The following is a 23,645-nucleotide window of genomic DNA, read 5'->3' as shown; positions in this document are numbered from 1 at the left end:
CTCTACTTATAGAACTCAACGAGAATCACAAGTATTTCACTAAACAACCTCAAGCTCATAAGGTGAGCATCAAGTCACAAAAGAAATTGTTGACTACATATCTATGATCATCAACACAGTTTATGTTTTCACATTATCATCCATGGAAAGAATGGAGTACCAGATGAACCCAGTTTTAAATGGGGTGCTTCCATTTGAAGGGAGCTGAAAAATACCCAAAAGGACAGTTTCGCCTACTTACAATAAACACACAGTAATCACAGAGAAACCGACAATCAGTATTAATGTGAGAACTATGGTACAGAGCAATTCCACCTGGAGTAGAAGATTAGAATCCATGAATGAAATTTAAGAAGCAAAATTTATAAGAACTAGACAGAGTATCATCCACAGAAATAAACTAAATAGTTGGGGGAGGGGGGGTTAATTCTTCTTTTTCCATTTCTGTTTTTTGCCTGGTTTTCAAGTGTACAACAAACCACCACCATGTTAACGAAGCAGGTGCTGCTTCTCACCACAACATTAAGAACACCTTAGCAGTAATACCCATATCCAAAGTAGAGACTGAAAGAAGAAAAAGAACTGTACTAGACCTTCCGGTTTCTCAAATGCTTTGCTTTACTCGGAAACAATCTGTCTAAACCACATAGACAAGGGGAAGAGGAGAATCACAGGCAAGAAAATGCACGATGACATCACAGAAGAGGTGCCTACTCTGTAATAGAAGATTTATTAAGATGAGTAGAGTAATAGGTTTCGTGGCACCTTCATGACAAGTGTGAATTTGAAAAACGACCCTCCTGCATGTAAAAAAATGTTGCTTCTCAGCACTTCCAAGCCGACGCCGAGACGAGTTCCCGACGTTGCCAGTAGAGGATGAGAGAAGCCTGGCGCTTTTCCACGTGGAATCCCCTTACCTGAAGCCTCTTCACCAGGTATTCGGCCTGGGTCTCGGCGAAATTAGTGAATGGTAAGGGCGAGAACCCAGCGGAAGCAAAAAGGTTCCTCCAAGGCGGCATCTTCTCAGGGGCTCGTTGCCGTCCCAGTACAATGCTCTCAATTCTTGGCTGGAGCAGGAACTTCTCAATCTTGTGCACGGCATCCGAGTTCACATTTACAGCATCAAGAGAATCGAGCAGGACCGAGAATGATTGAAGAGCATGAAGGAAATGGTGGGAGAAGGGAAGGTCACTGCGGTCGCAGCCTCGGTCCACAGAGACGACAATTTTCGGCGAAAGCTGCTTAACAAAGCGGAGGAGGGAGGGCACAGAGGATGGGTGTGCCGACGAGGACCCAACGGGAAGGTTCACTGCAACTGCCTCGTTATCCGCCACATGAAGTTGTGCCAACGACCAGGAAGCAGGGTCAAATGAATCAAGGTTCACGATGTCAAGTTCGAATGCGATGCCGAGGTCATTGGCAAAATGGGTGAGGTTCTCCCTAGTGAGGACAAGCTCTAGTGCGTCGTGGGACGCTTGGGATGCAAAGGCAGTAATCTTTAGCGAGGGAGCGCCCCTGCTTGCGAGCTCCTGCATGAAGGAAGACCATTGTGCGCCAATCCCAATATCAAAGTCCATTATGTGGATTCGATCAAAGCCTAAAAGCACATCAAGAAGGGCTTGGTTGCAAGTGAAATTCGCAAATTGCAGGAGGGGAGAAATCTCGGAGAAGGCTTTGTAGGCGCCAATTTTGAGAACAACATCAAAGTGGGTGGAGTTCCTTGGAGGGGAGGTGGCCATGTTGTTGCTAGAGAGGAGGAGGAAAAGTTGCAGGGCCTCCTTGAAGTAGAAAGCAGCCCTCTGGAGGGGCTTTCCTACTGGGGAGAGCTGGTGATTGAGCCGCGCCAATATCCCTCGCGCGTGTACCGAATTCCCGGCCTCGACCAGCTCGGCGGCCTTGAAGAGCTGATCGATCAACGCCTGCTGCTGCTGATGCTGATGAGCCACTTCATCGCCGGCACCCACTACCTTGGGCTTTGTCGCCATAGTCGTCGGCCTCTGTGGAAGATGAGGAGATAGTAACTGGAGCTGAGGAGGGAAACCTTGTTGTTGTTGCTGCTGTTGCCTTCGCAAGAAAAGCTCTTGACCCGAATCCGAAAATGGGACCTTCGGGATCTGACAGCTCGGGTCGACGGTGGCATGGTAGCGTTTCGGTTGCGGAGGGAGGAGGTGCTGCTCTTGCTGGGTGTACGGCAATGGCATGAAGAAAGTCGGGTTCTGAGGGTGATGGGCTTGTTGCTGATTTATCGGCACTTGTGGAGGATTAAAGAGCTGAGGCTTTTCATCAGCGGGTTCAAGCTGTGGTTGTTGCTGCTGCGACTGCTGAAAAAACATGCCAGGAGGAAAAGAAATAGGGAGAGGAAGATTGATGGGGTTGGGAGGGTTACTGTTGTTATTCAGCCCAAAACAAGGAACTTTGTAATTAGGAAGCGCAGATATGTTGGGGACTGAGCCAGCCCTGCCATTGAGGTTGTTTGGTGCACAGATAGAACCAGGAAAAGCAAGGAAAGGATTGATGGTACCCATTACATTACCGCTCACGGAAGCGCCTCCACCTACTGATTCCAACGCAAAGCCCTGGTCGACGATCCCAAATCCCCCAGCATTGCCTTCGAACTCCGAAGAGCCCCCACCCTGCAATAAATGTTTCAAACCAGAAGATGGGTCGTCTACGTCTCCCATGATCCACCGGAGAAGCGACTGTTCTTGGCTGGGGGAAGACGCAGATTCCGACAACATACTCTCCCAGTCTTCCATTCCAAGGCCACATTTTTCCACTCCTGTGGCGCCGCCGTTAACAATCTCTAGTGCAGTCGGAATAGGTTGAAGCTCCGAGGCCCATTCGTCCTTCCGGGAACCACCACCACCCCCAACGCAACTGCCGGGTTCAGCTACTGCAGCCGAGCTGTCCTCTTGCTGCTGGGTAGGTGGCCATTTCTGTGTAGGATTATCGGAAACCGCCGCCACGCCGGCTGTGTCGGTTGAGCCGCCTCCGCCCAAGGAAGAAGACAGGGTTGAGGTAGATGTAGGAGGGCTTGGGCTCCTTCTCGTATCCAGAACCGAGGTAGGCTCGCTGCCCAGACAGCTACTGTCCTTCCACTTCGCTCCAGATATCGGAGAAATCTCTGCAACTTCTAATACCCCCTTCCCCTGCAAATTAAAGGGCATCCCCCTCATCTAAAAATTCAAAAAAAAAAAAAACCCAGAAACCAAAGCTCTCCAAAAAACTAAAAGAAGGCCCAGATTCATACAAAGGAGGAAGAAGAGCAGAACAAAAGAGAGCACAGCAGAGATGGGCTTTTAGATGTATTCAGTGACAGCTGCACAAGCTGGCCCTCGAAGCAATTGTGTCAGCCATTAAAAGAAACTATAAGCATCCCCTTTTGAAAGCCTGCGATTGTCCCTCGATAGAGCTTCAACACCACCTCCACTTGTCTTAGATTCATGCACCTCAAGAAACCCATTCCACCGGACAAACAACCGCTGTTCTCATCTTCTTCTCCCTCTTTTAAGCTCTTTCTCTCTCCCATCTCCGTAGCTCCATTTCTTCTCTAGTCTTCCCACTTCCTGTCTCTCTATCCTTGTCTAACCCTGCTTGTTCTCTCCTCTATCCTTCTTTCTCTTGTGTCGTAGTAGTACTCTGTACCCTTCTCTGTTCTGCCATGGATGCGTGCAACATAAAAAAGGTAATAAAGCGTCCCTCCCTATCTCTCCCTATCTATCTCTTTCTCTCTCTAAAAATTTTTCTTATTGTTTTCAATTTATTTATGTGGTTTGTTTTTAGACGCATTTATCTCCCTCTCTCTACTGGATTTTCTGCCACTTGTCTCAGCCTACTGTGGTCTGTGGTGCCTTTTTCTTTTAATATTTTTTCCTTTTCTTACACAGACTCAGAACCCAATAAACCACGCTGTATATTATATAATAATAAATCAGAAAAATAAATAAATAACGTCGAAAAAGAAAAAGAAAAAAAAAAGTTGAACTGCCCGTAACCTTTCATAGTTTCTATATTCCAGGAATATCCTTGCTTCTTTCATTCATTTCGAATTCGTCGTTATTCACGCTGCAGATAATCTCGGGGTGATTTGGTAATTTTGAACCTGATAGCTTTCTGCATCAGGTTATCGAAATTAAACAGAACGATCAGCTTGAAATTATCGTGATTGATTGATACGAGAAAATGATAAGATGAAGATGTGTGGCTGTGATCTGAAGGAGGACGTTATAATGTAACGGTCCTGTAGCATGTTCTGAATTCCATTCTTCTCGACCAATGGCGGCGAAGTCCCTATTTTTTTTTATTGACCGTCTCTTTCTGCTCTGGACCAGAAAAAAGTAAGTAATAAAAGCAGTAACGTACGGAGCTGTAACGAGCAGGGGCTTTATTGGCATTTAAGTAAGATAAGGGCTTTTTTGTCATTTCAGACATTTTCTCTGGTCGTTTAGGTCTAATCCATGTGCTTAGCTCCTAAGCTTACAGTGACAGTACACCATTGTCAGGTGGCACGCATATACAAGCGTCTAGAGACACTATGCTGTTCTGATCAAATGATCCTGACCATTCGATCCTTTAATGGTTCTTCTGTCAGAAGAACAGTCTTATCAGGTCGATATTTTTCGACCTTCCCTTGGAGACCTCCCAGATAGACCCCACTACTGAGTCCGATAGATTGATCCATCGTAGCCATTCAATTGTTGTACAAACGCGATTTTTTGTGTAATCACTCCACCTCTGCCGTTCATTTGAATGAGTAAACAAAACGAACGGTCATCCTTGCGTCAAAAACTCAAGAGGGGCCTTGGGGACTCGTATCTCTTACGAAAAGATAGCCAGATATTTCGTCATGGGCATCTTTACGGAAAAATCCTTGTAATCTGACTATATTTACAGCAAAGCCCGCAATGAACTTTATAGCTGGTATTGTATTAGTAGCTTTTAATGCGACAGAAGTTGAGTTAAAGCTCAAAGATTATCATAATGTCTGTGCATGTGTTTTTACCTTTCTATCGCAATATTTATTGAATCTATCGCGATAATTTTCCGAGACGAAATTTAACTCACAATAATAATCAGTTAGCTTTTCTCTTCAACTTTAGTAATCCCTTTGTTTGGGGAATGGGGTCTGAGGGCCCTACCAGACCATATTTTCCATTCCCTAAAACTGACTTGCTTATATTTCCAAAAAGAAAAAAAAAAAAGAAAGAGATTATTTTTAAAATAATTTTAGCAATAATTATTAGTAAAAGAGGCGGCTTTTAAGTCTTTAACTCACTTTTTTTTATTTATTATTTTTAGATAAATAAAAAAGGAAAAAAAGAATACAATGTAGTTGGTCGTTATTACAAAGTTTAGTTATGTAATGCATTAAAAAGAAACAAATAGGGGATGCACTGAATTTGATTGGACAAGAGCAGGGACACCTATCGAGCAGCTCGTTTTAATTTTAATTACAGAAATGCACCCGTTGTTCTGGTGCACTGTGCACATCAGCAATCTTTTGGGGATGGTGACCATAATGTGCAACTAGACCACATAAGTCCTTATATGAGCCTATCGATCGGACCATTCCTATCGGAGCAATCAAGACCCAAGACCACCAGCCAGGCAGCCACTTGCTTTCTGACTGTTCGATCTGTGTTACTAATTTCGTAATGGGTCCGAGTGGTCGGTTGGTGGGGCCGTGTGTTGATTTTTGGAAGGGGTCACAATCAAGGGTTAGTGATTAGTCGAATTAATTGGGTGTAATAATTAGTCAAAATCAAGCTCTAATAGTGTTAATGTGTGAGACGAGATTGATTGACGAAAGAGCGAAATGGGGGGATCAGATCATGGATAGGGATAGGGCCCAGGAGACATGAGAAAGGAGGGAGTAGAGTTTTCGTCAATCGTCAACCATTTCAAACGTTGATAGGACTAGTGGGGTCCATTTAAATAGTGTATTGTCCTTTGTTCACCATCACCAAAATAATAATTTTGGAAGAATGGTGGCTCTGCCTCATTTCAACAGCGTAGGTTAAAATGAGGCGGAGCCCAGGAGACATGAGAAAGGAGGGAGTAGAGTTTTCGTCAATCGTCAACCATTTCAAACGTTGATAGGACTAATGGGGTCCATTTAAATAGTGTATTGTCCTTTGCTCGCCATCACCAAAATAATAATTTTGGAAGAGTGGTGGCTCTGCCTCAATTTAAAAGCGTAGGTCTAGTCTAATCTTAGTCCAACCTTAGCGTAGGCTAAGTGATGTGTCGTCATCTGGCTACGTGATCCATCATCATGTTTGAACCTTGAACGCAGTGGCGACCACGTTGGGCCGGGTTGGATCAGGTTCGACCAATAGGGGTGAATTCTGCAATTTACCCATTGGTAATTGGTTCATTGGGAATTGGTTTATGAGAGAGGCAAACCGCAAACGAAACGACGGAACGGAGCTCTCAAATCCTTATCGGCGCTGGTTCACACTTCCAAACACAGAAAGAGCACAAGGAAAGGAGGATGGGGCCGAAACGGGTTAGATGAAAGAGCAATGAGAGTCCCAACCCAACCCCACACCCAAGAGTTGAGAGATAATTGACTCCCGTAGACACCATACCAACCTCTGACCCGTTTTGTCCACACCAGAAGATAGAGATATAAAAACATCGACTCAAACAAGGCAACACTAAAAAAACAAGGTGGAAACGGAGTCAGGTGGTTTGTGGGTCGGGTCAAAGAGTGGCTGGCCACCCATTGCGATTGCTTACCGGTAAAAGAAAAAGAAGAGTTTGCTGCAATGGGCAAGCTTTGTAAAATGAACGAGAATAGAATTTCTTTGGGAGGTGGGGGCGGTAAATAGCCCATCTGAAACTGTAGGTTGCATGGTCTCTTGTCTTCTTCTAATGACTAGTGGGGAGTGAGAAGTAGTGAGGAGTGTGACTTCTCCGCTCCATGAGAGAGAGAGGGAGATTTAAAAAAAAATGCACTACAAATAACTTTAAAAAACTCATTCGCATATGTTGCTCCCAAAGACAAAATATAAGGTGGTGGTGGCATGATATGATTCTAGGGTTTTGGAGCTATGTGGGATGGTTGAGCTTTCGCCAAGATCGCCCATTGGAAGCCATTTTTGAAAAACAATAATAAGATGAGATTTGTAATAAGGTTTTATGTATCTATCAATCAAATCAGACATGGATGAGTAACAACAGCCTATATAAGGGTGAGAATCATGGTGTAGTTCTACCCGAAAAAAAAAAAAAAAAAAGAAATCATGATGTAGGACAATCCTCTGTATCAAAAGAGGAATGACTTCATTAAAACCCTATCTTCCCCACATTTGCTATTATTATTTCTTGGGCCATGTCAATTTACTTACTATGTTTTTGTTTGCCATGGTTGGTGTCATTTTACTAAGTTTTTCTCCTGAGACTTATTTGGGCAACAATTGATGGATAAATCTCAGTAGCTACTTGTGTCATAGTGGGGGTCCAGTCTTCTCTCTCTCTCATTTACACACATATGAATTGGAAGAGGAGAAAGAAACAAGAATAGAAAGCCCTAAGAGGGGGCATTATGGGAAACAAAGCTAAAAGAAGAGGTGTTTCAGTCTCCATGCATAAAGAAATTTTGGATATTTGTGTGGAAGAGAAGGGGGGGGACATGCTTAGGCCTGTGTGAATTGTTTAGGAAAACCATGATTTGGACGTGTCAGAGTAGGGGCTTAGTTTATCCCAAACCCCATGTGATGTCTAACAACACCATTCATTCCATTAAGTGGAAAGTGACCCAACTCAACCTCCTTTGCTCCTCTCCTTGTTTTTGTTTTCCGCCCAAAACTATTTCTGAATTTCTTTTGTTTCTTCCCTTCATTACCTTCCTCCCTCCTCTCCCTACTACCCTTTTATTAATTTATTCTTATTATATTTTCCCTTGTTGTTGGCTTAAAAGAGGAATGGTTACATGTTCTTTTCTCTCCTTTCAAGACTTTCTGCGCCCCAAGCAATATCACACTACAACCCCCCCCCCAACTCCTTAAGTCATAATCCCTTCCCAAACAAAGCCAAGAAAAGTATTTTTTTTTTCTCTCAAAACAAGATAAATCCTTTCCATGACTTAATAAAATGTATTTGTTTTGTTTGATTAGAGAAACCCATGTTTAAAAAGCAGAACCGCTTTATATTTTTTTATGCAGCCACATGGAGCATGTAAGCAAATCGATTAATTAGGCCACGTGTCGCCACCCGGTGAGCCCACCAATGTCAAGATCGATCACAGGTCCGACCAATCATAACTAACCATTAGAAAGAAAAGAAAAAAAAGAAAGAGAGAAGAGAAATGATACACACATCTTCACTGAAAATACTCTTAGTCTTGGGGATGAGAGATTAAATACTATGGGTTGTCCTTTGTAGTAAAAATGTTGTGTAGGTTCATATTTAGTTATTGAGAGATACATTCATGAAAAATAACTCTTCTTTTTTAATGCTTCCAGGGAGGGAGGGGGTACTTTGCTTTAATATTCATGGTTGGAAATAGCTGATTTTATCTTTGATTACTTAAAATTGCCCCCTTATATGTTTCTCTCAGAATTGAAATTGAAAATGACTCCACTTGTGAAAATAGACAAGTTTACATTTTGGTACAGTAGTGTTTCTACGGAAGCTATAGATGGGTCTTTGGTTTTGAATCTTTTGATAATGGGGGCTGCTCTATGGTCCCCCTATCTTATGTACCATCACTACAGTCTACAAATAGAAATCCTTTACATGTAGGCACATGCAGCCGGCCGGATTCACTATTCATTGGATCCTATGTGTGAAACATGTCTGAAAATTAAAAATTCAAATCGATTGATGATATTGATACATCCCCCCTAAGAGGCCCAGACCTTCTTTTTGGTTTCCTCCCAACTTTGTTCCTTCTTCTCCATCTGCAATAGAATGTCATTCACTAAATCTTTCTTTTAATCGTCAGATCAAATGGGTTATTGTTTGGCCACACAATTAGTTTTCGTGGCTTGAGATACACCTTCCACCTGAACAAGTTGATGATGAGGAAGAAAGGGAGGGGGGACCGTTTCTGGTGTGGGATCTTCTTGTATATATTGATATATCAGTGGGCGTATGTATTGCAGAGATGACAATTTCTTCACCAAACTGAACAACCCCCACCTTCACCTTTCGGGTTCATATCGGTTTAAGCAATAAGCCACAATTAGGATGGGTTGAGGTTAGGTGACAGATGACCTAACGATTTATATTCAACAGACAAACCAACAATATACAAACCCACTGAAAGTTACAGTGAGCAGGATGCTGTATCTACACAAATAAATAGCTAGAGGACCAAATTAAATGAAATGAACAGTACACATGTGAAGGAAAGGAGGTCCAGACTAATCCAGAGCACTGAGAGCTGCTCATCAGACTGTAGAACTCCCCCTCCATAAGTCCAGACTTTCTTAATCTATGGATTTGATGGGAAACGTAGGATTAGGATGTCCTATTTTATTGGTATTTGATAGGGAGGGGTTGTCGGCATTGCCACGAAGCTTTTTTATGTCATAAAGCACATCTTATTCTTAATGGAATATAAAAGTATTCCAATACAAGTCATCGGAGAGTAAGCACATAAAAGAAGTGGGTAGCCAAAGGAGGAGACAACCTTTGCTTTTGGGTGGGTTTGCTTGTTGGTTGGGTTCATTTGGCTTGCGTGTGTCCTCTCACTTGTTCATTGGGTTTTCTTGCCCCTCCCCCCCCCCCCCCCCCCCCCCCCTCTCAGTGCTTAGAGCAAAATTCTCAAAAGCAGTGCGAACGAAGTACATGCGTTTCCTCTGTAATTTTTAAGTATGATCCAAGTACATGCATTTCCTCTGTTGGGTTTTTAATCTCTTTATACCAAATTAATGGCTGTTGAAGAGGGAAGCAAAAGCATTAGACTATATATGAGAGGCAGCGATGAATGAAGAGGGCAAAACACAGAACATGATTAGCAGCATTATATATTAATGAAGAAGTAAAGGGGGGGAGTGCAAATGTGCAATAGGCCCAGGGAGTAATTAAGGTATCAGAATTGTTGCTTTGCAGCTCTGCAAGGCAAGGACCATTTGAGGGAGGGGAAATAATTTTAGTTTTGTACAATTTACGCTCCTCATCATGATGTCTCTTTTGGGTTCTCAGTTCTTATTAAAACTGTGGATGGCATGTTGTGTTGGAAAAGGAACGAAAATGGTAATTCCTATTATCTGGATCTCTTATCTTATGAGTTCTATTGACTCTCCCTTTCTAGGGGTAGGAGGGCTTAGCACCTATTATAATAGCTTTAACTTAAGCCTTGGCCCTTTGGTTGGGCTTCAACCCATATAAATTTTAAATATATTATCCTTTTTTAACGCCAAAAATATATTATCCTTCATCTAATCTAATGATAATATTATAATGTATGTATGTATAATCCTAATTTGGGCTTAAGCTTGGCCTACAAATTTCTGAGCCTCTTGTGGGCTGGCCCAGGCTGAGTTTCAACCCAAGCTCAAAAATTTGTGGGCTGGCTGGTTTAGAATGATCATTGATCACCCATATTTCTTCCTTCCCCCACCCCCTCTTTCCTCTTTCAGCCCGAAATAGTTTAAAATATTAACTTGGGCCAACCCACACTCTACCTGAAATTTCAAAATTTTGAGTCATTGACCAATTGATGGTGGTTCGGTTCTAGAATTTGGGCGGGCTCGGGTTAGGTTTTGCCAAAGTTTGAATGGACCCGGACAGAAGCTTGAGCCCGAAACAATATGAATGTCGGGTTAGCCAAACATTCATATTGTCTGGCTATTTGTCGCATATACATAGGATTATATCCCATTGCTACCACAGTAGTACCCATCCATAACTGTACAAACATGATTTATAGATTAAGAGGATGTTCGGTATTGTAAATATATCGTGGACAGCACCATTTTGGTCCTATCCACGATAAAGGGGATGTTTTATATTGTAGATGAGAAATTGGTAGGTGTGGATCAATCCATATCACACCTTGTGGTAGGGACCAATCCACACTACACTATAATTCACAACTATTTTGAACTGTAGATAAATTTTGTGGATGGGACCAATCCACATCCATAGTGGCATTCTATAAGTGTGGTGTCTATACTACACTTTTTAATTATATATATCTCATATACATTTTATGAATGACCTACACAGTCGATCATAAATGTTTAATTTTTACATTTTATATTATAAATAAATTGAAAAAATGCATCGATAGATTAATATTAACCAATAAAGATTAATTTTAATAAAAAAGATAGTAAAATAATTAAAAAATATTATTTTATTGATAAAAATATTAAAAAAATTAATATTTAAATAAATGAAAAAGGAGTGGAGAAGGAGAAGCACGGGACCTATGCTAGAATTAACATTAAAAATTATTATTTTATTGATGAAATATTAAAAATTAAAATGTCAAAATTATTATTTCAAAATTTAAAATTTAAAAAGAAAAAAAAGTATGTAAAAGAGATGTATTATATCAAAATAGAGCATAGAAATTTTGTTCATCGGCCACATCCACGAGATATATGTGTGACTAAGATTTTGGGGCATGGATGTGGATCATCCCCATCCACAGCCAACCAAACAATGTGGCCATCCTGTGGTCTGGACTGAAACATGCCATCTATGAGATGACCATGGAATTGAACGCCACAAAAATGCGGCATTTTGTTTTGTATGGACGGTTCCCATCCACAAAATGGCATGGATAGGAATGGGCCACACCCCAATTTACCTTCCACAGTATTTTCTCATGAATGGACCACACCAAGTGGCCAAGTCCCAAACTCCCAGCCCGACAGCAGCAGTTACAGCCAGTTATACAGCCTTCTTCGATTCTTCTTCTTCCGAGTTCCGACTTCCGACTTCCAACTTCCACAATTCAACCAGGCACTCTGCACTCGGACTTAGGCAAACTTCTTCAATTCTTCTTCTTCTTCGGTCTTCACCGTCGGTTACAGCCTTATAGGCTCACAACAGCCAACATGTATTTATTAACTTCTTCTTCTTATCCAGAAATACAAAGTCTGGCATTCTGAAAGTGACACTACCGAATTCGGTTTATTCGGTTAAACCGACCCACCTCAATAAATTTATTGAAAGTTAAATAACAATACAAAAAATATTTCCGTTATTTTGGTTAGAACCGAAATAAATTATTCGGTTTTCAAATAGTTTGGTTTCGGTTGGATTTATCATGTAGCTAATTTGGTTTTTAAAATTTTGTTTTTTTTGTTTGGTTTTGAACCGAAAAAATTGAATGCTCACCCCTACAGGGAACATTCAAAAAATTATTCAGTTCTCGCCACCATGACACGTGATTTACTAACCCCTCCGGTGTCTACAGTTCCACTGGAATCTTATTTGAGTGCAGGTACTAGGGTGCTCGATGACAAAAGAAGCTACAAGAACGATGAAAGCAGAGAGATGTGCATCTGCTTCGAGGATTGGTTAGATGTAGAAGATAGATTACAAGACAAAGGAGGGCATGATACTACACCGGATATTTCACCTTAAGCAAATGATGAAAGTCATGAATGATGATTCATGAATTTGACTACTTGTATAGAATTTTTTATTTTTTCAAATTATTGTAATTTATTAATTTTATTTAATTTATTTGATATTTTTTAATTTTTTTAACAATGTAATTTTGTATTTCCAATTTGTAACCATATTGTATTTTTTATATTTTATTAATTTATTCCATTTTCATATTTCATTCATCCAAGTATCCAATGATCCAATCATTGTATTTGTAATTTGTACCATTCAAATTTAAATGAAATAAAATTCCTACTTGTTAGACAGTGTATGCCCTTAGCTCCAATCAGCTTGATGTATATTATGACATTTATTGTAAATGAATAAAATACATATTTGATTCATGTTATTATGGTGTGTTTCTATGTAATACCATTAAACTGGGCACTAATGACACTCATGTTAATTTAGAATCTTCATAGCTATTGGATAGATCTGTGGAGTAATGACACTAACAAGGCTGACACTGATGTATCGCCAAGTTAGTTGGGGTGGTTTGTCTCAGTTGCTAGGGTGAGACCTGAGGTACATGTAGTGTGGGTTTTCTTGAAACCCTAAATTGGACCAAATTCCAATGTTGCTCTAGACCTTGGAGACAGATGGGTAAAACTAGAATGTTACACCTGACCCCAAGACTCGATTATGGTACTACACTAATTGTCGGATTGAGTTGTCTTTGATATGCCAATTAGTGAGATCCTTGGGCCTCTCTAAGATGGTTGAACTTAAGGGCCATTTAGTGTAAATGTTGGGCCCATTAAGAGTCCATGGTGATAAACTCAAGGGTTCATTATGTCCTACAGTGAATTCGACCAGGCCTTGTAACTAAGGCTATGTTGAACCCATGTGGTTGATGTGTAGATCAATGATAGGGTTCCACGCCATATAAGAGAGCCAAGATAGCCAGCATTAAAAGGAAGTGAGCCTGAAAGCTTAATGGGCCTAAATCTCATTTCAAACTGGGTTAATTGGATTAATTAAATAGGGGCGAATTTGGGTATGGATCAACAGATAAGGACAAGAGGATAACTCTTATCCACTTAAAGAGTCTAGATCTAAATAGAAATTTGGATCAGGAAACTTCTAATTTGATTAAGAGTAGCTGATCTTGATCAGTAGATAAGATAATGGATTATCTTTATCACTTAAATAGTTCAGATCCAAATAAAGATTTGGATCAAGAAATTCCTAACCATATTAGGAGATTATCTCTTTAAGGGCTATACATAAAGAGCAGGGTGGACTTGAAAAAGTGTTACACAATTTGACTATTTTTGCCTCTAGTTTTCTCTCTCTGCTCTTGCTGCCCTACCTTGTTCGATCTCCATCTCTTGGAAGTGATCAAGATTTGATCTTGATACTGTTTCTTGCTGAAAGAAACAATTCTAAAGTTGTGCTCACTACCCTATTCTATTCTTGCTGAAGAATTTGAGGTTCTTGGTGAAGAACCACCTGTTGATCCTGCCTCATCCAAAGCTGTGTCATATTCAATGGAAGGATGATTTGGTACTCTCTTTGGGCGTGAACACCTACGCTGGGAGGAGATTTTTGCATGGATTCCGTATCAGGTATACCTCTCCCTAATCTTGGTTTCAGATTTGGTCCAGTTTGGTTACAAGAATGAACATTGAAAATGCAATTTTCTAAATTGGGAATACGATTCTCAGATGGGAGTAAGAAAATTTTTAAAATTTTGCCCAGCCACCCTGCATGGTTTGGCCATCCATATGATGGATCTCCCATCTCTTCAGTGGTATTAGAGTCAGGTTCAAGTCTGGAACCAAATTAGATCAGATATGGATCTGCACAAATGGGCAGAAGGCATTCTAACCGATTTGCGCAATTAGCAGTTTCTCTAGGAATTGGATCCTAGATTTTTAGGCGTATGATCTGAAAAATAAATCTTTATTATTCTGTTGTATTTATGGAATTGTTTTATGGATGTTTCTTGCATTCTTGGGTTGCACGTGTGATGGATATCGAATCTTTCTGGTGCCAAGATTTGCACACCTTGCTATTTTTATTCTATTCGATTTGGTTTGTAAATATATATTTTTTTTTTATTTTTAGACAAATTGTATAGGATTCAATGTGATGTAATAATAGAAAGATTAGTTTTCTCTATTTTATTTTATCTGGAGATTGCTCGAGTGTGTGACAGAGGAGAAGAAGTTTTCACAGAAAGAAGTTCTGCGATCAGCGATTTGGTAGATTTTGTTTCTGTGATCTACGATTAACTTTTCTTTGCAGGTTTGCAGGATGTCCAAGATTATCACAGTGCAACCCTCTGATTTTGTTTTCATGATAATTATAATTATCTTGATTTAATTTATTTTTTAAATCATTATTCTTGAATTAAATCTTGATTTAGACACCAAAACTTGGGCCGATTTGCACCAAATTTTGTCCAAGCTGGTTGGATTGAATCGATGGGGTTAGTTTTTTTTTTACCTAAATTTTATTTTGGCTAGAGGGTTGATGGTCCACTTCAAGTTTTTAATTCGACCGACCTCTGTAAAACCCAAGTTTAATATGTTAAAATTGCATTAGCCCGAATCAACATAAATGCTATATGGGCCGAGCTACTCTTTGCAATTCAACCCATATACCTAGATAATATTATTTGATAATATTATAGGCTTTATTGGGCTGATACTGATTTAACTTAATTAATTTAGGGTTTTACATGTGCTTTGATTGATTGGATCAATTTATTTCATGCATGTGATGTATAGATGTGTGATGTGCTACGTACATGGGCCATAAGCACTTGCCCCATGTTAATTCGACAGTGGTTCTTTCGCATACCATGGCTGAATACACATCATTTCCATGGTGTCCATAAGATCATTGTATGATCTCCCTACTTGATGGGACCCACATCAACTTCCTCCCCAAGAGGAACAATGCGGAACCCTAGCCGTTTAGGGCCCATTTAAATTTGACATTGAAAAAGTCAGTGGGAGCCACTTTGGTTTGACCTAAATTAGAATTAGGGCATAATATTTCATTCCCTCAGGTAAAAATATAAGTGCATGTGATAGGGAGATTCATATGATGAACTCTCTAAATGCCTTCCATCATTAGCATGAAGATGAATCCTTTAGTAATGAGGAGATGTACTATAAAATTGGGCTATCCATTTGTTGTTGGATTTGTTAGATTGTTTCATAAGATGATAAGGGTGTCATAGACCGATGTAGGAGGGGCCTATCCTAAAATGGAAGGCTCTCTCATGGTTCCTTGGCGTTCACGAATATGATGGGTAAGCACTTACTGGACAAAAATGTTTAACCTAAAATGGCAATGAACCTTGTCTAATAGAAGCCAAAGGGAGAGCTCATAAGATGAGTGGATATGATCCTTTACAGAAAGTGGTGGGAGTTATGAGCTGAAACAGTTGGCTCCATGCACTGTATGTGATTTCTCACATTTTTAGAGACATACAATGCAGTCTCCATCACTGAAATGGGAGAAAAATCTCAAAGATGAATAAATGGAAATAGAACATAGATTAAAAGTCATTTCTATGTAAATAACATGAATCAAATCATGTTGTGGACTAATATTTGCTTTGCCTTTTATCAGAAATGGCAAACGGACAATTTGCCAAACTATTGGATGATAATAAGCTTAAGGGCCCAAACTATGCTAACTGGTTCTGTAACCTTATGCTAGTTCCGATGTTTGAGAAATTGGACAAGGTTTCTAAGAACCCTGCTCTAGATCGTCCAGGTGACAAGGCTTTTGAGGTCCGTAGGAAAAAAATATCAAGAATGGGAAGAGAAAAACTCTCTTGCTTGGTACTACATCATAGCCTCCTTAGATAACTAGATACAGAGACAGTTCGATCAAATTAATGTGTCCAAGGATATCTTGGATAGTCTAAAGACCATGTACGAAGAGCAGAATCGTTCTACTTGCCAAAAGGTCCTAAAACAGTTTATGACCACTCAAATGTCCAAGAACCAATTGGTTCATGACCATTGTCTTAAGATGATGGGATACATTAATGAACCGAAGGCTCTTGGATCTGGGGTAGATCATGTTACCAAACTTGATGCCATCCTGAACTCTTTGCCTCATTCATTCAATTAGTTCATCATAAACTATAATATGAACAAGCTAAATGTTAGCCTTTAGGAACTCAGTGATATGTTACAGAGGGTTGAAGAACTGATAAAGAAGGATGAGCCCATGACCATGCTTGTTGAAGATGGAAAATCGAGCAAGAAGAAGAGGAAGGCAAAAAAGAAACCTTAGAAGAAAGTTAGCAAGCCTAAAAAGCAGGACCAGACATCAGATGTATGCCACTTCTGCAAGCAGACTAGGCACTCGAACAGGAATTGTCCTCAGTACCTGGAGACCAAGAAACAACGTAATTTCAAATCCTTTGTCATAGAGACCAATATGTTGGTCACTTCTACATCCTGGTGTCTTGACTATGAGGCTTCTACTAATGCATATAATATATTGCAGGGGTTCAGGACAAGCAGAAGACTGAGTGACAAAGAAGTAATTCTTTACTTGGAGACTTCTACAACGGTTGTAGCTACAGATATAGGAATTGTATATTTACTTTTCAGAGAAGGAGTTGTAACCTTAAAAGATTGTCTTTATGTACCAAATTTGAGAAGAAATTTGATTTCTGTTTCAAAATTATGCATTGATGGTTATTCTATTTTGTTCAGCAATGTGATTACTAGTAAATGGAATAACAATTTCATTACTTATGGAGAACTTGATGGCAATTAACGATAAACAACCTTACCCCGATTCTCCTTCTCTGCATTTCATCCGAGAGAGAAAAAGGTCTCAGATCACTCCGATAGGTCCAAAGGAGGGTGATGGCAGTGGACCTAATCAGCGCAAATCATTGTTCATCTTCTCCCCTTGGACACCACCACCTAGCCGTAGCAGCAAACTTCTCCAATCTCCTCTTCCTCACTCTCCCTCTTTTCTTTCTCTAGTGCTTTAGGTACCCCTGGTGAGAGTAGCTAGCAATACCGACCTCCTTTCCATTTCCCTTTCTCATGAAATTCATATTAATATACAAGAAGTTGATGTTGTACCACATTGCAAAACCTAATCATCCAGTCTTGTAAATATCCCTTGCTATAGAAGGAAAATAATTTTCTCCATTTATAAACTATTTTAAATTTTAAAACATGAGATAAAGCATGGGGAGGTTTAATGAATCCGTCTACTTATTTGCAGGATTGGGGAGGAAGCTGTCCATGGTGTAAAATCTAAACCTGTTAATGTTCATAGATTGATGAACATCCATCACTTAATAACGTTGGGGAGAATGGATGAAGTTGGCGTCAAATTTGTTTTGCACTCTTTTGCAAATCCTGAAATGGTACCTGTGATTTTTTTCTTTTTTTTCTTTTTAGAAAAAAGAAGAAGCGCACTACACACAACGGGATAGTATATCCTCAAAAATCTGCAAAACAAATAAGAAGGGAAGGAGAAGGGAGGAGATACAAAGGTCTAGGGAAGGGGTAGAAGAAGAAAACTTCATGAGCAAGCCAATCTGCTGTTTGATTAGCTTCTCTGAAAATATGTTGGTACCTAGACCTTCTTCGAACAGAACTCTCCTTCTCAAGTAGCAAGAGATGACACTTTTCAAATTCCAAGGAGCTTCCGCCTTTTTGTTGAGGCACGAGATGACCAAGAATGAATCGCTCTCGATTATGATAAGATACTCCTTGTAGTTTGTCATTTGAATATGGGCTGCTTCCACTTGGTTGATGGTACAGGTGCCAAATTTATATGCTTTAACTGCTAACACCCAACCAAGATGGTCACAAATAGCCACATAACATTTTAATAATGCCAAATTTTGGAACGCTCCAACTGATGGATCATGTCTTTTACGATACCAATAATTGATTGGCTGTAAACTTTTGCCATATCACGTATTCATGTCTCCTACCCACAGCACAAACTATTCCTACATCCCAATAGGAAATCGAGAGTGGTCGAACGAAGCGCTTAAGAAGGCAAAGGCAAAATGCAAAGGGATGTACAAATACGGTGCCTTTGCATACTGAAATCAAACTTACCTCTATTGGGCCTATACCATCTCTCTGGAGTCCAACATGACCCATTAACACTACAGAGCTTTTGACTTTTGCAAAACAAATTGGACAATTAATTGCCATCTCATGTACAATTACAGTTGAAAGCAATAAATTATCTACGATCATACTTGTAATAATAATGGGATAATGAGATGCACCATATCCTCTTTCTAATTCTACATGGGTTGCACATATTAGGTTGACATGGTGTACTGTGATTGGCCCAACATTACTCGGCCGAGTAGTTAAAAGGAGTTGTAGATATGAATCATGCAAGTTGGTAGCTAATGGCCAATTCACACATGGCTAATGGCTTCAATTGCAAAGGTCCCTTTTGTTTGGCTACCGAATCATTTATAGCTCTACCTATAATGTTAGGCCAATCATAATAACATCAACAACTTCGTTCACATGTTAGCTGGGTTATGTGGCACATTATGATTAGCGATGTATTGTGAGGGAGCCGTGAGGTATTTGGAATTGGCTATTTCCCAAATTTTTCAAATGTTTTGTGTTTTAATTTTTTTATACATTTTTAATATTACAAAAGTAAATATTGTTTGGGGCTTAACCCAAGTTCTTATATTACTAGCGTAGGGGCCTGCCTTGTAGGGGCAAAACGATTGTAAGTGGCTTGTCAAACGTAAGTTATTATATAGGAAAAATGTTTGTGAAAGGTAAAATGTTGAATTAAAATTTTATTGGAAAAATATTTAATTAAAATAAATAAGAATTTTATGGATAATGATATATTTAATTTAATAAAATAAAACAATAAATAAATAATCTCGGCCATCAGGTAATAGAGTGAAAGAGGGAGAGATGACTTTTGTCATTGCATTTTTGTTTTATATAGTGGAATAATTGTAAATAGTTAAACAATAATTAATTTAATTTAATAAATAAGTAAAATTAATAAAATAAATAAGATAAATAGACAATCAAGTGAGATAGTAAATATATATAAATATATACACGATTCTATGTCTTACTTTGCTAGCAATAATAATTTGTTAGATTATTAAATTATAATTAAATAATTTTGTAAAATAAGTAAATAAATAACTAAACTTTGTGTATTATCAACACAAGATTGGTAAAGGCTATCTCAAATTATTTAATTAATTAATTTAGCGTTATTAATGGGTTGGGATGAACTATTATGCTACTGAGCCATGATCAGTCTTAGCCCGATTTGTGGCCCAGCCTAGCCTAACACTTGGCCCACATGCCAGCCCAGCCCGTGGGCCATGGCATAGCACGGGCCCATGTGGGCTTGGGCTAAAATAAAATTTTAAGATCTTTTTTAATTTATGTTAAAATTTTTATTATATTTTCAAAATTTTTAAAAAACATGGCTTAGTCTGGTTCGTGGCCCAGTCTGGCCTAAGACTTGGCCCATAGCACAACACGAGCCCGCATGAGCTTGGACCGTATATTATATACAATATTATATAATATATAATTTTATTATATTATTTCATTTTATTTTTACATATATAAACAATTGCATGTATCAAAATTCATATAAAATAAAATTTTAAGATATTTTTTAATTTATGTTAAAATTTTCATTATTTTTTCAATTTTTTTTAAAAACATGGATTAGCCCAATTTGTGGGCCGGCCTAGCTTGAGACTTGGCCCATGGACCAGCCTAGCCTACGGAATGACATAGGCTTGCACAGCCTCAAGCCGAGGGTTGTGTTGTACTGACCCCCTAAAGTATCCCAGGGAGGGAAGCACAGCTCAGCTCAAAACGGCCCGCACGACATGACCAACACGACACATTGTAAATAAAATAAAAGGTAAAAACAATTTTTAAGAAATATGAAAAAGGTGAAAGTTTTGTGGCATCATTGTAAATAGTTTGTAGTTACCGCCATTGTAAATAATTACATGGTTAATATCAATTATGAAAGAGGAAAAGGAAAAAGTATAAGTTATGATTATTTTTTTATCCAATGGCATCATTGTAATTAATTAAATTTATAATAATAATAATAATAATAATTAAAAAACACAAAGAAAAAGATCATAAGATTTCATTTAGGTTATATAAAAAAATTCCATTTAATAAATGCACATAATCAACCTTTTTAATCTATATATTCATAAATGTTATTAGAGTTTGGAAACTGAGGCTTGAAGTATTAATCTAAATAAAATGATTGAGAATATGGACACTTTAGTCAAAGAAATCTAAAACCAAGGCTGCCATACTGGTCAACTACAGGCTAATAGACCAAAACTCTTATGATGATTGATGAGTATCTATATGCATATAGTGAACATATAAAAAATAAAGTATCATCTCGTATGAAATAGGTTTCACACCTACGTTGATCACATTCAGTAAAAAAGATTAATTCCATAAACTTGTATTTTCATGCAAATAATTTAGAAATATGTAAAATAATAAAATAGGAAAATCTTCAAGCTTATTAGCAACCGCTTCAGCCATTAAGGAGCCCAAACCTCATAAAAATCTTATTTTACTAACAACAAAGCAATACGTTTTTCAGATCAGCCACTATCGAACAACCTCCAACATAATAATAATAAAACCAGGAACTCTGGATCTCTAGTTTCATTCAAAGTGGGATTCAAGGCCATGCATATTTCATACACCTTCCATGCTTAGCATCAATTAGATTCTCGCATGGTTTTCAAAACTCGGACCAGATAATCAGATCGGAAAAACTTGGAACAGGTTAGGTGATCGGATATGTAGCCATGCTTCCAAGAAAATTATGAGACAAATCATTTAAAATTCACACCATGCTTCCAAGCTCATAAAACACAATTAGCCAATCATTTCGCACCTATCCCGAAGTGGATTCAAATCCTCTTGACTTGGATATGTAGCAACTTAAAAGAGCATTAGGGTTCATCATCAATTCACATCTATCCCAAAGTGGATTCAATGACCTTACAGACCATAACTGACCTAAACGTATTACACATGGTTGAGGTTTGCTTCTTGAGTTCCAAATATATAGTTCATTCTGAGTTTGCTTTTTATTGAATTTATTTTTATAGAAGTACTAGCGGGGATCCTTGTGAAGCATGAAAAATCTGAAAATTTTAATAATTTTATTTACTATTAATTAATATTAAATTAATAATCTAATTTTTTTAATTAATTAAAAGTATTCAAAGTTATTGTTAATTTAATATTTAAAATTTTAATAATTGTATTTTTCATTTAATGTTGATTTACAGAAAATAATTATTGTTAATTTAATATGAATAAATATTTTTTAATAAATTTAGTTTTATTAATAATTTATAGTAATTTTAATAATTGTTATTATTTTTAAATGAAAATTTGATTAACTTTAAATAAATAAAAATAATTACATAAACTAACATTTTTATTAGTTTCACTAATAATTAACAATAATATAGGAATGACAATGGGGTGGGTTCAGGGCAGGGCACCCCATCCCTATCCCTGCCCCGTAGTCAAGACAGTGTCAGGCGGGTTTAGGGCAAGGCAACCACTCAATGTTGGGCGACTTTAGGGGCAAGGCACCCCACTCTTCATCAAGGATTGAGAATCCTTGAATTTCCTTGCCCCGTCCCTAGTATTGGGTGGGTTCAAGTAGAGGTGTAAATTGGGTTTGTGTCGTGCTGTGGGCCAGGCTAGTCCATGGGCCACCAAGCCTTGGGCCAGACCAGGCTGCGAACAGGGCCAAGATATGAGAGGTCCATTTAAAAAAAAAAATTGAAAAAGATGGCCTGATCCGTTATTCTTCAGGCTTGGATAAAATTTCAGGCCCGTGGCTCGAGCTCGAGCTTTCTCAAATAAGCTTGGCCCAATACTATTACATATATAAAAAAGTACTTATGTTATATATAATAAATAATATATATATATATATATATATATATGCTTCTTAAATTATTAGTAAATATCAATTTACTATTAGAATATAAATTAGTTTGTAAATTTATTAAATTATTACTAAATTAATATAATATTAGTTTATAAAAGTATACTGAAAATAAGACATTTTGTGTACAGATCGGGCTTTGGGCTTTATATAAGGGTTGGGCTTAGGCTCAAGATCTAGGCCCGATGGTTGGGCCAGGCTCGGGCTCGGGCTTGGACATTTTTTGTTGATAAAGAGGCTCGTGTTAATTATAAAACTATGATTTTTTACAAATTAAAATTGTTATTTAATTCTAGTCTAGTATAAAAATATATATAACATTTCTATATATATATATTAATATAAAATTTGTTATTTAAATATTATATAATAATATTTACTATATATGCATATATCTCAGATAGACCTAACTCAAAAGAAAATAGTTGCTTGAGCATGTAAATTTATAGATCTAATAGTTGCTTAAGTTATAAATGATTTATTACTTTTTATTAATTATTAAAGTATTGTTAGCTAGTAAAATATTATAATTATTAAATAAATGTATTTATTTAAAATATAGTAATTTCTGGAAATTATCATGTTTTCAGAAATATTACTAATTTCTTGGCTAAAAATTAAATGTAATGTTCTACTATTTATAGATTAAATTATAATTAATGTTAATTACAATTTAAAAATAATTATTGTTAATTATATTACTATTAATAATTAAAATGCATTATTTTTTTCATTATTATTCAGTATTTTTGCAATAAAATACAATTACTTTAATTTTTTTATTATTTTTAGTATTTGAATTAAACTTTAGATTTTTCAGAATTTTCAGATTTTTAATTAATTTTTGGTGTGTTTTCATTATTATTCACTAATTTTTGCATAGGAGTATATTTCAATAATTTTCAGCATTTATTTTTGCATATTAGTCACTATAAAATTAATTTGCCTTTTTTTCAGTAAAACTAAATTAAATAACTAAATAAATACCATAGTTAATAAAAAGTACAGCTAATTTTCAATAATTTCTGGCTTAGGTATTTTTTTAATATTTTTGGTATTTTATAATAAAATACTATTAATTG

The 23,645-nt window shown here is 37.7% G+C and overlaps 1 pseudogene across 2 annotated transcripts; it reads right to left on the bottom strand.

The window, feature by feature from the left end:
* Nucleotides 1–257: 257 nt before the first annotated feature.
* Nucleotides 258–3,735, bottom strand: LOC148880361 (scarecrow-like protein 6 pseudogene; annotated as a pseudogene). 2 transcript variants are annotated; one of them, XR_016104540.1, is made up of 2 exons: nt 3,251–3,735; nt 258–3,149 (listed from the first exon to the last, which is right to left on the bottom strand). The product of XR_016104540.1 is annotated as a scarecrow-like protein 6 pseudogene, transcript variant X2 (transcript). The 2 variants fall into 2 exon arrangements; XR_016104539.1 differs by having other exon boundaries at nt 258–3,730.
* Between the last annotated feature and the right edge of the window lie 19,910 nt (nt 3,736–23,645).

Source organism: Nelumbo lutea, chromosome 1, assembly GCF_056320005.1.
Source record: "Nelumbo lutea isolate HS-2025 chromosome 1, American lotus-T2T, whole genome shotgun sequence".
Lineage (NCBI taxonomy): Eukaryota > Viridiplantae > Streptophyta > Magnoliopsida > Proteales > Nelumbonaceae > Nelumbo > Nelumbo lutea.
Note: the sequence above shows the minus strand (reverse complement) of the source record. Positions and strands in the feature narration are given on the sequence as shown.